The sequence below is a fragment of the Phalaenopsis equestris genome, unplaced genomic scaffold (assembly GCF_001263595.1).
Source record: "Phalaenopsis equestris unplaced genomic scaffold, ASM126359v1 Scaffold001013, whole genome shotgun sequence".
NCBI lineage: Eukaryota > Viridiplantae > Streptophyta > Magnoliopsida > Asparagales > Orchidaceae > Phalaenopsis > Phalaenopsis equestris.
Window position 1 is genome coordinate 1,163,565 of NW_018165452.1, and position 11,032 is coordinate 1,174,596.

The following is an 11,032-nucleotide window of genomic DNA, read 5'->3' on the forward strand; positions in this document are numbered from 1 at the left end:
CCCGACCAAGATTCGAGGGAGCCGAACACGAGCCAAGTCTGAGCTCGCTTAAGCTCGGCTCGTTTACAGCCCTGCCCATGGATATTGGCAAAAGGTTGTGATTGAACCTTTCCCTTCGTACTGTTTGAACTATCGTATGTTCAGCCACTCCAATTCTTAATGTCATCATCTACACCCCCACCTCAGATCAAAGAAGCAAGGTATCTGCCAGAGGCAGTGATTCCCCCTCCTGATATGCTCTAAGTTATTGACAAAATTGATCATTAAAAAAATATCCCTAAAGATGACACTATTTTCACAGGCATCATGTCAACCATTCAATCTCCACACAATGTTGTAGTTTCCCTATCTTTGGAACCTCCTTTCGTGGGGGTGAAGGGGACATTTTAGACTTCACCTATGCTAGAACCTATCATTGATATTATGAAAGACAACATTGCTGCTGCTTCTTTACTGCTTTATTAGGTCAAGCAAGATGTTAATGTTACTCAGACACATGGGGTTCATGATGTGCAATAGTCTACACCTGTTCGGCCACTTTTGGACCAATCCACTGATTAGATCCGTCAATACTCAGATGAGGAATGACAGGTTTACACATCCAGAGGGAAGAAGAAGAATGACAACCTACTTAAGCTCAGGAATTTGATGGATGATATTTTGGTTACTTCGGGTAATGGTACGCACTTCACCAATTTGTTAGCCGACTCCCTTCCGAGAACTTGAGACAGAGGCAGGACTAAACTGAGCCGTCCCTAGCTTTTTGCGTGCGTTGGTGGCTTTTTATTTTTTGATCTTACATGTATCTTTTTCTTTTTGGGATTTTGTGTGTGTTGTATTGTGTGGGTTGAGCGCCTTCTTTTAGGCTCACTAATACAACCTATCTGTATCTTTTCTTCTTTAATATACTTGCCCTAAGAATTTTTGAATATATATATATATATATATATTTATATATATATATACATGTATATGTATGTATGTATCTATTTATTGATTGCAGGTTCTTCTCAACACTCAAAGATTATGTTAAAAATAAGGCACAACCCGAGGGCTCAATTGCAAGGGGATATCGAGCCGAGGGTATGCATTTTCGCTCTAAATATTTGGAGGGGTTTCAAAAAACCCATTCATCATTATGAATTTTGTAGTGGAGGAATATCATTGGGTCAGATAACATCATTTTCTCTAGATGTCATATCCTTTGTTAAAGCTCATAGATATGTTCTCGGACATTGTGATAATATCACCTCTTATAGGGAAGTTTTTATTGCTAGTGAGCAACAAAAGAGACATGCATAAATATGAATTCCTCAGACATTGAGAAGCTTTTGAATGAAAGATTTTATGAATAGTTCAAACAAAAAGTATGTTTTTATTAAAATTTAGAAGTACTAATTAATATAATTTTGTAATAATATCCATGTTTCCTTGCAGATAACATGTGATTCTTTGATATTAGAGGAATGTTGGGCACTTGCAAATGACCCTAACAAAGTTGCTCACTAAAGAGCATAAGGAGGATCAAAATTATGACGTCATTAATACTACAAGGGTTAGTGATTTCAATTATTATGGCCAGTTGAAGGACATTATTGATATCAGTTATTCTAATTTATTTTGAGTTATACTACTCAAATGTGATTGGGCAAGCACAAATACAACTGGCATGAAAAATATCTGTTTAGATTAAATTTGGTTAATTTCTCACGTTTAATACATACAGGAGAGAAGTTAGAGCATGATCCATTTGTTTTCTTCTCACAGGTGGAACTAGTTCTGTTTTTTCAAGGTCCCAAGAACACAAATTGAAATTTTGTTATAAAAGTTAAACCAAGAGATGTGTTTGAATACAGTATAAGTACTACCAATGAACAAATGGGATATTGGTCGCTTGAATGGTAATGATATATTTTTTGCATATGTAGTTTTTATTATTTTTTAAATATTTTCTTGTTTATTTGGTTAAACATTGTTGGGTTTGACGCGTGTTTTTCTTATATTATTTGTAACTTGTAACTTCTGAATAAAACCTCTGAGGATTGTTTTTCTTATACACAATATCTATACAATTTTGCTTTATTTATTGACATTTTCTTGTATTGTTTATGTTATAATTATTCTTTTTAATAGAGAGCATAAGGAGGATCTATATATGGTTTTGTTGATTTAGAAAAATCTGTAGATAAGTTACCAAGAGAAATACTTTGAACAATTTTATAAAAAATGGTGTTGATAGGCTTATATTCAAGTAATTAAAGGTATGATTCTGTAGTTGTTACTTGTGATCGAAGAGAAGGAGGATTGACCAATTGTTTTCCTTTTTCTATTGGATTACATTAGGGATTGACTTATGCCAACATTTTTTTGCTTTATTATGGATGTCCTTATTAAACATTAATAGACCGATTAATCTTTTGCTTATATTTTTTCTCTGATGATATCTCATGATAGTTTGAAATTTTTTGCAATTGTTTCATGGTAGAAGTGATTTGATCTGTTTTTGTCACTGTGGATGTGCTAGTCTTGCAACTATTATTATTAGTTTTGTTTGATATGAGGATTTTCTCATGAGAATTCTTTTTGTATGGATTATCTGGTAATTTATTCTTATAGAATTTGTGTATATTATAATTCTTATGTAGGTTTCCCTATTTTGTGTGGAATTTGCGGGTTTAAGATAAAGAGATCAATCGATTTTGTGGTTATGAAATGGATTTTAAAGCATGTAAAGGAATAGTAGAATTTTTGCTATCAATCTTTTGGTTGTTTATACTATTTACTCCTAATATACTTCATAAGTGGGAGACTTGGATTTTTGGGAGTGATTTTTTTATTGTATAAATCAAGGTAGTAACTTTTTTATTTAATTTTGTATTCTTTAAACACTAGTCATTGATCCATACAACTTGGATAAAATTGAGGTTTTACTAGTTCTCTTTATATGCTAATGCCATTAAGCTACTAATTGAGTTGGATGTATATGTGTTCAATGAATTTCATTTGAAGTAATGAATATTTACCAATTTAAAAGTGTGTTATATGTAAATTCATGTATTTTGTAGGATTTTGTGTACATTTTTATAGATTTTGATTAGCAAATATCAGATTCTAAGATATTATACGTCATGTTTGGTATTGGATCTTGCGTTTTTATCATAATATCTTATAAGAAAGCTATTTATTATGATAACTTGTAAATCAGAACAACGTTTTGTGAAACTTAAATTTGATTGTATGTAAATCAATTGCCTATTTTAAAAAAGTACAATATACCAATAAATTTTAATTTTATAGAAATGACTAATGGATGATTACTAAAAAGCTAAGGTAGTTACATCAAAGAGTGATTCTAGTAGACATGAGAATAGCAGATCGAATACTCAATCTACACCCATCCACACCCTGACTATGAGGAACATGTCTTAATGATACACAACATCCAGGGTTGTCTTCTTCACATAATTCTAAATAACATGCTCCTTATCACGATGAGGCAGTTTGACTCGAATGTATGTCTATTTTTATGTTATTATTTTATTTTTAATCCAACTATCATCAAAAGTTGTTAGTTTTTAATAGTTCTTCTATTTTTTAAGTATGTTTAAATTCATGTTTAAATTGAATTTGTAGATGATCAGGATATGCCAGTGAGACGGAGGGGCCTTACTACATGTGTAGATATCCAGAACTTATCCCCAGGTTTCTAATGTAGAATCTCATGTAAAAAGAGTGATTCAATTTAGTTTAAGTCTAAATTAAGGTGACACTCCTCATATTGAAGTTAATACTCTTGTGTTTTTTTGGGGATGCAACAATTGTGTAAATATAGCACTTTACCATTTTTATTTCCTATTCCTTGAGGGGTGAAGGGGATGTTTGCAGAAAGAAGAAAATAGGCAACTTTTTGTTTTTCTACAGCAAAAATGCAAAGACACCCTTGGGGCTGATAATTTTAATTTTACTCTCAAATCATATATTAATGGTTAATGATGAATATGACCACCATGTTAATGATGCACTATATAGCAATTCGTGCATCACAAGCACTCATTGGGTATCCCCGGTTCCTGTTTCTTCAATTTTAGTGATGCAGAGAACATAGACGTTTGCTACATCAGGTGCAAGTATAGCATCATGAGCTAAAATTATCAACCAAAGATGCCTGTACTACAGGCCCATTACATTGTTCATTTTAAAGAAAGGCATCGAATGAGCATCTAAATTCCATGGCAAGCTCAAATCTCTTATAATTGAAGGGGAATTTACATATGATACCACACAATTCTTATGGATTAATATTATCCAACAGAAAATTTGTTATTTGCATTTAGGACACCTTGGTGCTATTCATTTATGCATAAAAAATTTGGATTTGATTTTTAAAATTTAGTAAATTTGATATTTTTAACGTGATGTTAAAGATTTTAGTGCTATGAAGGTTAATAGCATAATTTAAGTGTTCTTTGTGTAACTACAAAAGAATTGTGTTGTGCGTACGTAAATGCCTCTTAATTAAATTGGATTCAATTAACGGTTTGAAATCAATGTATTATAGGATTGAAGATGGTGGCTTCGTTTCAAGCTTTCATCGATATTGAATGCTAACATTTAAGTTTAGATATATTTCATTTTGGTTATTTATAGATTAACATGGTACAAGGGCTTTGAGAACGGAAATAAAAGGATTCTTGCTGCTATTGATTTAGTTGGGAGGGAATCGACATCAAGCGTGTAAACATCGTGATCAACTATTATAGGCCTGATTCTGCGGATACTTACTTGCACAGAGTATAATTTTTTCAAAGGCTCAGCTAATTGTTCATGTTTTTTATTTTATGATTTTCTAACACTGCTCCACAGGTTGGTGGAGCTGATAGATTATGAACTTGTGTGGTTTTTATAACGTCCTCTGCTAGGCATGCTTTTGCTGATGTTAAACCAGAAGATCCACCAAATAATTAGAAATTTGGCAGAGGAGCTCCTAAAGTTGCGGCTGTTCCGCCTCCTGTTGATTCTAATGTTGCTGGATCGTCTGCCCTAACTACAATATTTTTTTTAAAACTTTGTATTTAGTTTTGTTTCTATGGTTCTGGCCTTCAAAGTTTAAGTCAGATTTTTTACTTGCATAAACCATAGTTCATTAGTTGGTAATTGTCTTAAGATTTACATTATGTGAGCACCTGATGGTTTGCGATAAGTTTAGCTAGTCTTCTCAAATTTTGCAGGTTAAATTTTGCTGTTATTTATATTATTTTTCCCCAAATCTATGTCAGCTGATACATTTGGAGCTTTTCCTAATTTTGGAACCATCAATCCTGGGATTGTAACTGACATGCAGTTATTGTCTTTTACTTTTTTTTTTGGCATAGTTAGAATGTTCAGCTGTTAGATATCTAAATGTATAGGAATTGGGTGGTATGCATGTAAATTCCCTTTTACCTGGCATTTGTTATGGCGGTGGTTTTACTTAGCTGTCTATTGTCGAAAACATGTCATGCTAACTCCTTAAAATTTTCATCTGAGTTTGATTGGCATGAATTGCTTGTTACTTTAGTGATATGGGGATACAAGTTTATAAATTTTATATATTATGATATTTATGTTAGCTTATTGACTTTATTTGATATGAACATTCATGAAAAGTTCATGACATAAAACCTTGTGATTAGTTCCTGAGAATTTGATAGAAATCATAATGGCGATTTTCTGTTTTTGTCGGTCTCATTAAGTGAAGACTTTTGGAGGAAGTAACTAGGAGGGGAGTTGCATAGTCATTTAAGTTCAATGATTGTTGAAATGCTTGTTTAAGGAGTATGTACTGATTAGAACCCTCTTTTGATTTTTAGATTTCAGGGATTGCCATCATGATATTTACTCAAATTTTTGTGTAATCCCACATTTATTGTACGGTGTGGATGCATCTTGTCTACTTCTTTCTGCCTTATAAACAACTCTCTTATCAACAAATCCATGCAATCCATTGGTGACTTTGGATTGGGTGGTGATGAAAGCTATCATGAATGGCCTGCACATCTGTTATGGGTAACCGTTACTTCCAGTGTCACTGATTGAGAATTGGTAGTTGGATCTGTCTGTTGACTGAATGATAATGAATCTGAGCCAATTTCCTTTTCCCTTTTTTCTTTGAAACATTATTTTAATATCTAAACCAAAATTTGTGAAGCTCACAAAACTTTAGTGTTTACTATGGCACACATGTTTATCGTTGGTGAAGATGGTTGAACATTGGTTGTTAGAATGGAACATTGGTTTAGTTATTTTGTATCATCTTGAGATTTGTGTGTTTTTCAAAATTTATGTATGATTCGATAGCAATTTTTACGATCCCGATATGTCGGTTTGCGTTTATGCTAACTTAGTTTTTTATACATTTGGTAAATTTGCAAAGAATAAGTTGCTTTAAGAAAAAATTGAGTGAGCTGTAAAGCTTGCTCGTAAACAGTGGAAGTTTCAAGGTATTCAGCTAATTAAGGATTTCTACCATGAGATTTATCATGAAAATTAATGGATTTAATAGATTTAAATGGATAATAAGTTTCATATATATAATTTCAATTTTAATGTGTTTACCGCAGCCTTGATAGATTGAAATGATTTCATGTCTTCTTCTATTTGTTTTACTTGGCTATCCTGCTTCTTCACATTGTTTGAGACAATTTTATGCAAGATATGAAGCTTTTTATTCAACTCTGATTGTAACTTCTGCACATTGGTTTGGTTCACTACTGCAATATTAACTTTGTGTTCTGAAAATCGACAACACTTGATTTTATCAATATAAAATAGTCTCTTTGCTTTTTGTAAGTGAGCAACATGAAGTGTTTATTTGGGATAGATTTTGTTCTTTGTTTTCATTTCTATTTTTTATTTTATTTTGAAAACATGTTTTTTAGTGTTTTATATCTCTGTTTTTCTTTTGTTTCTAGAACAAATTATCATTTTTTCGTAAACCCTCGAAAAAACTGTTAGGCTTTTTGATTGTTTTTAAAAATAATCAGATCTTAATTAAATATGCTAAACATGTTTTCTTAAAAATCAAAACATAAGAACAAAATAAAAATAAATAAATAGAAAATATAAAACAACAATGATTCCAAACATCGTCAAAGTAAATGTAAATCATTCGAAAACTCGCTCAAATCTCGAAGACTTCAAAAAGGAGTGCTCTTGCAATTTGCTAACCTGAATGAAGAAGCTCCATTATTAAATACTCCTTTTCCCTTTTTGTATACTTTGCCTTTTGATATTTTTTTCTTGATCTATTATCACCTTTTAAATTCCTTTCAACTTATTCTGAGCCAGAGGCATATATGTAAAATGAAGTTTAATTTTTTTCTCAACGGCTGGAAAGAGATTCAAAAGCAAAATATGCAATAAAGTGGCAAAATAGTCATTTAAAATGGGTTATTTTAGTCCCAGAGTTTATAAAAATGCTAAATTAGTCCATTGACTATTTTAATTGAGGCTAAAATAGTCCTCATTGAAGACTATTTCAACTATCATTAAAAGAGCTTGGGATTAAATTATCTATTTAATAACTTTTAAGACTAAAATGTCCCCCTACAAAGAGTTAAGGGAGTTTTGACAGTTTTCTTATATACTATATCTGGCTATAATTAAGTTTTTCAGTTAATTATGCACTTAATTGTTGTTGAGAACCATGAAGCTCTTGAAGCACACTTTTTTGCTGGTATTAGTATCATTTAAAAGTTAGAACTGTTATGAAAGCTAGCTTTGAGAATTGAACAAGGTATATGTGCCCCATTATCTCTTCCATGACCTGAATTAGTACAAGAGCTACCGAGTTTTGTAAATGTTGATGAAATAATGTTTCATAGGTAAAAGTTATATTACCTAACAACCTTTTTCTCAGCTTCTCGAATGAAGATATTCTCGGTGATATATATGCCTTTTTTCTCTTTTATAGCATTTGCTTCTGCACAGAAGGTAAAAAAATCCGTATTTTACATCTTTGCTTCATTTCTATTTGGAAGATTTACATACATACAACTCAATTTTTATATTTTTTATATCTATCACCAAAACTTCAATTACCTATGCATGAACTGTTGTATTTTACATTTTAGTAGTAAAAATGGTGTTAATTTTGATGTGATCTAAAAGATTTGGGTGGTATAGATGTAAGAAAAAGAAAATTCTTGAGTTGGATATGTAAATACGTAAGAAATGGGTGATATGTATGCAAATGCCTCTTCTATTTTTTGTTGTGATGCTCCTCTAATGTTCTTAAAATTTAGACTGACTCAATGCTTTTAGTTGTCTCTCTAAGATTGTGGTAAACGTGTCTTTGCATTCTCTCTTTCTTCCTTTTAGCTCTTTATCTTAATTCTTTAAACCTCATCACATTTGTATTTTGCTTGCAGAGGGTTTCAGAGCTTAGGAGTTGGGAATCCACCTATATTTTTCACTCACTAAATCAAGACCTTGAGTCACGAGGGAGGCAACTTTGCCGCAATTCCCCTCCCTTTGCTTTAGGCAATTTTCTTAAGGAAGATTTACATATACAACACTCAAATCATAAGTATTTACATATCTAACATCTAAAATTTAATTATTACATATATATGCCATCTTACATATGTATGAAAAGTTGTATTCCACTTTTAGAAGTTAAGATAGTGGCATTTTTTATGTGATATGAAAATTTTGGGTGGTATAAACGTTAAAAACAAAGCTTAGTTGTTAGATATGTAAATGTAAGGAAATTGGGTTTTATGTATGTAAATGCTCATTTTCTTAATAGTTGAGAAAATAATTTTTTAAACATAGAAGCTCATCGAGTGATTGTGCGAGAGAGAAGATTTCAAATTCACAGACCTTTTCTAAGACGATCAATCTCACGTTATAAATCCTTTATCATTGTAGTTTCAAGATATTAAACTAAAGTTGTGGTTTTTTGTGCAAGAAGAAATTTTTCTTTGTCTATGTTGCAGATTTGGATAGCCAAGGCCTTAGTAATGGATGAGGTTCGGTAAGCCATAGAATGTTCTTGGAGTTTGATAGTTAACATTATTATTATAATTATTGATTGTAGGACTTGCAAGTGTTTTTTGTTTCATCATTATTCTTCCATTGAAAAATTGCCTTTTCTTCTTTTGGTTTATGTTAATGAAAAAACAACTTCAATTATTTATTCAGCTCATATAAAGTTATTTTTTTCGAAGCTGCTTAATGCTTAATAATGTCATGAAAGTACTTTATTATACTTTTACTATATATTACTTTTGAAAATAACGTCATGCAGATGTAAAGTGTATACTGCGTTTGTTAGATTGACACTAGAAGAACAATGTCATGCAACTGTAGAATATGCACCTGAAAAATATGTAATGTGTTTATTATATCTTCTTTCATAAATTTTTGCTATAATAGTGACACTCATTTTTATCCTTTTCATTTCTATCATTTCTATTGTTTTCCCATTGTTTACCTTTACCAGGGGGTTTGATGAGTTTCTTCCCAGCCAAATAGCACTACAAAAATTGGGCATCTCTTTTGTCCAAATTATTATTTTTAACTGACCAATGTAATGCTTTTTCAAGGTTGAAATCCTCTGTAACCAGTCTTCAACCTTTCTTACGAGAAGACACCTTGCTTATATGTAGTCTATTCTACATTCACGTCACACTTATGTATTTTTGTATCTCACAAATAAACTTTCATATTTACAGACATAACACTCAAATCTTTAATATAACATTAAAATTATCACTATTAACATTTTTAGAAAGTGAAATACGTATTTTCACACATTGATTTAAAATAACAAAGATTTATGTATCATCTTTTCATGCATGTTTGTTAACAAAATGGGTATGGTCGTTCATTTTAGCCTCAAAATTTTTAACTGTTCAATTTGATCTATTAACTCAAGTTTTCATTTGTAGGCATGTGGAACAGAGTAGTTGGAAAAGCATGTAAGATTTTCTTTTTTCTATTTCTTTTGAATACATTTGACGCATCCCTCTATTTCATTTTGATTCATCTGACATGAACTTTTTTCTTTTTTTTTGAATACTAGATCTCCAAATTAAACTCTAGATTTTAATAATTTCATGTTATTTTATTTCACAAACTCCTTTAACGAGCAAAAAGTTAGATTCAATTAATAGTTTGAGATCAATGACTATAAGATTGCGGTTGGTTACTTCATGTCAAGCTGTAATTAATCGTTAATGCTAACATTTAGATTTAGATAAATTTCTTTTTGGTTATTTGTAGATTAATAATGTACAAGGGCTTCAATGATTGACATAAAAGGATTCTTGTTGCTACCGATTTGGTTGGGAGGGGAATCGACATAGAGCGTGTAAACATCGTTATCAACTATGATATGCCTGATTCCACGGACACTTTAAGAAGTATAATAAACCTTTTTCCTGCATAGGTAATATGTCATATATATAAAAATTGAAGTATAGTTGTTACATATGTAAATACATAAGAACAAAGTGGTATCTATGTAAATTTTCCCTTTTTATTTGTTATGAAAGTATGATATTTTTTGTTTTAATAAGGGTCGTTTAAATTTAGTTACAATTCTCTGCATCTCGTTTGATCTGATTTGTTGGGCCCTTGAAAACACCAGGGAACTTAAGCTAAAATTGAAGTAGTTCCTTCGGGATAAAGCTGACCTCTTCAAGAATGAAGATCTTGAAAATGACAAGGTATAGCGTTTTCTTAACTCTATTTGTTATGATGATTTTAAATTGGGCGATTTACATACATATCATCCAATGTCTATGTATTTACATATCTAATCTCTATTTGCTTTCTACATTTTTACTACCCAAATCTTTCTTATCGAATCAAATACTACTATTTATAGTTATAAAAAGTAAAATACACCTTTTAATGCACAAGTAAGGTGATATATATGTAAAAATTAACGTTTTAGGTGTTAGATATTGAAATACACAGGAATTAAATGGTAAACATGCAAATCTTTCTTTTAAATTTTTTTTCATTTTGTACTATTGAACATTCC

The 11,032-nt window shown here is 31.1% G+C and overlaps 1 long non-coding RNA gene across 3 annotated transcripts in view; it reads left to right on the forward strand.

The window, feature by feature from the left end:
• The first annotated feature begins 9,789 nt into the window (after positions 1-9,789).
• The window catches only part of LOC110032702, an 8,758-nt gene continuing 7,515 nt past the window's right edge, over positions 9,790-11,032 (forward strand). For all 3 annotated transcript variants that reach the window (XR_002294870.1, XR_002294871.1, XR_002294872.1), the window contains exons 1-3: positions 9,790-9,962; positions 10,267-10,432; positions 10,634-10,712. This is a non-coding gene — a long non-coding RNA (uncharacterized LOC110032702). The remainder of the gene's footprint in view (positions 9,963-10,266; positions 10,433-10,633; positions 10,713-11,032) is intronic.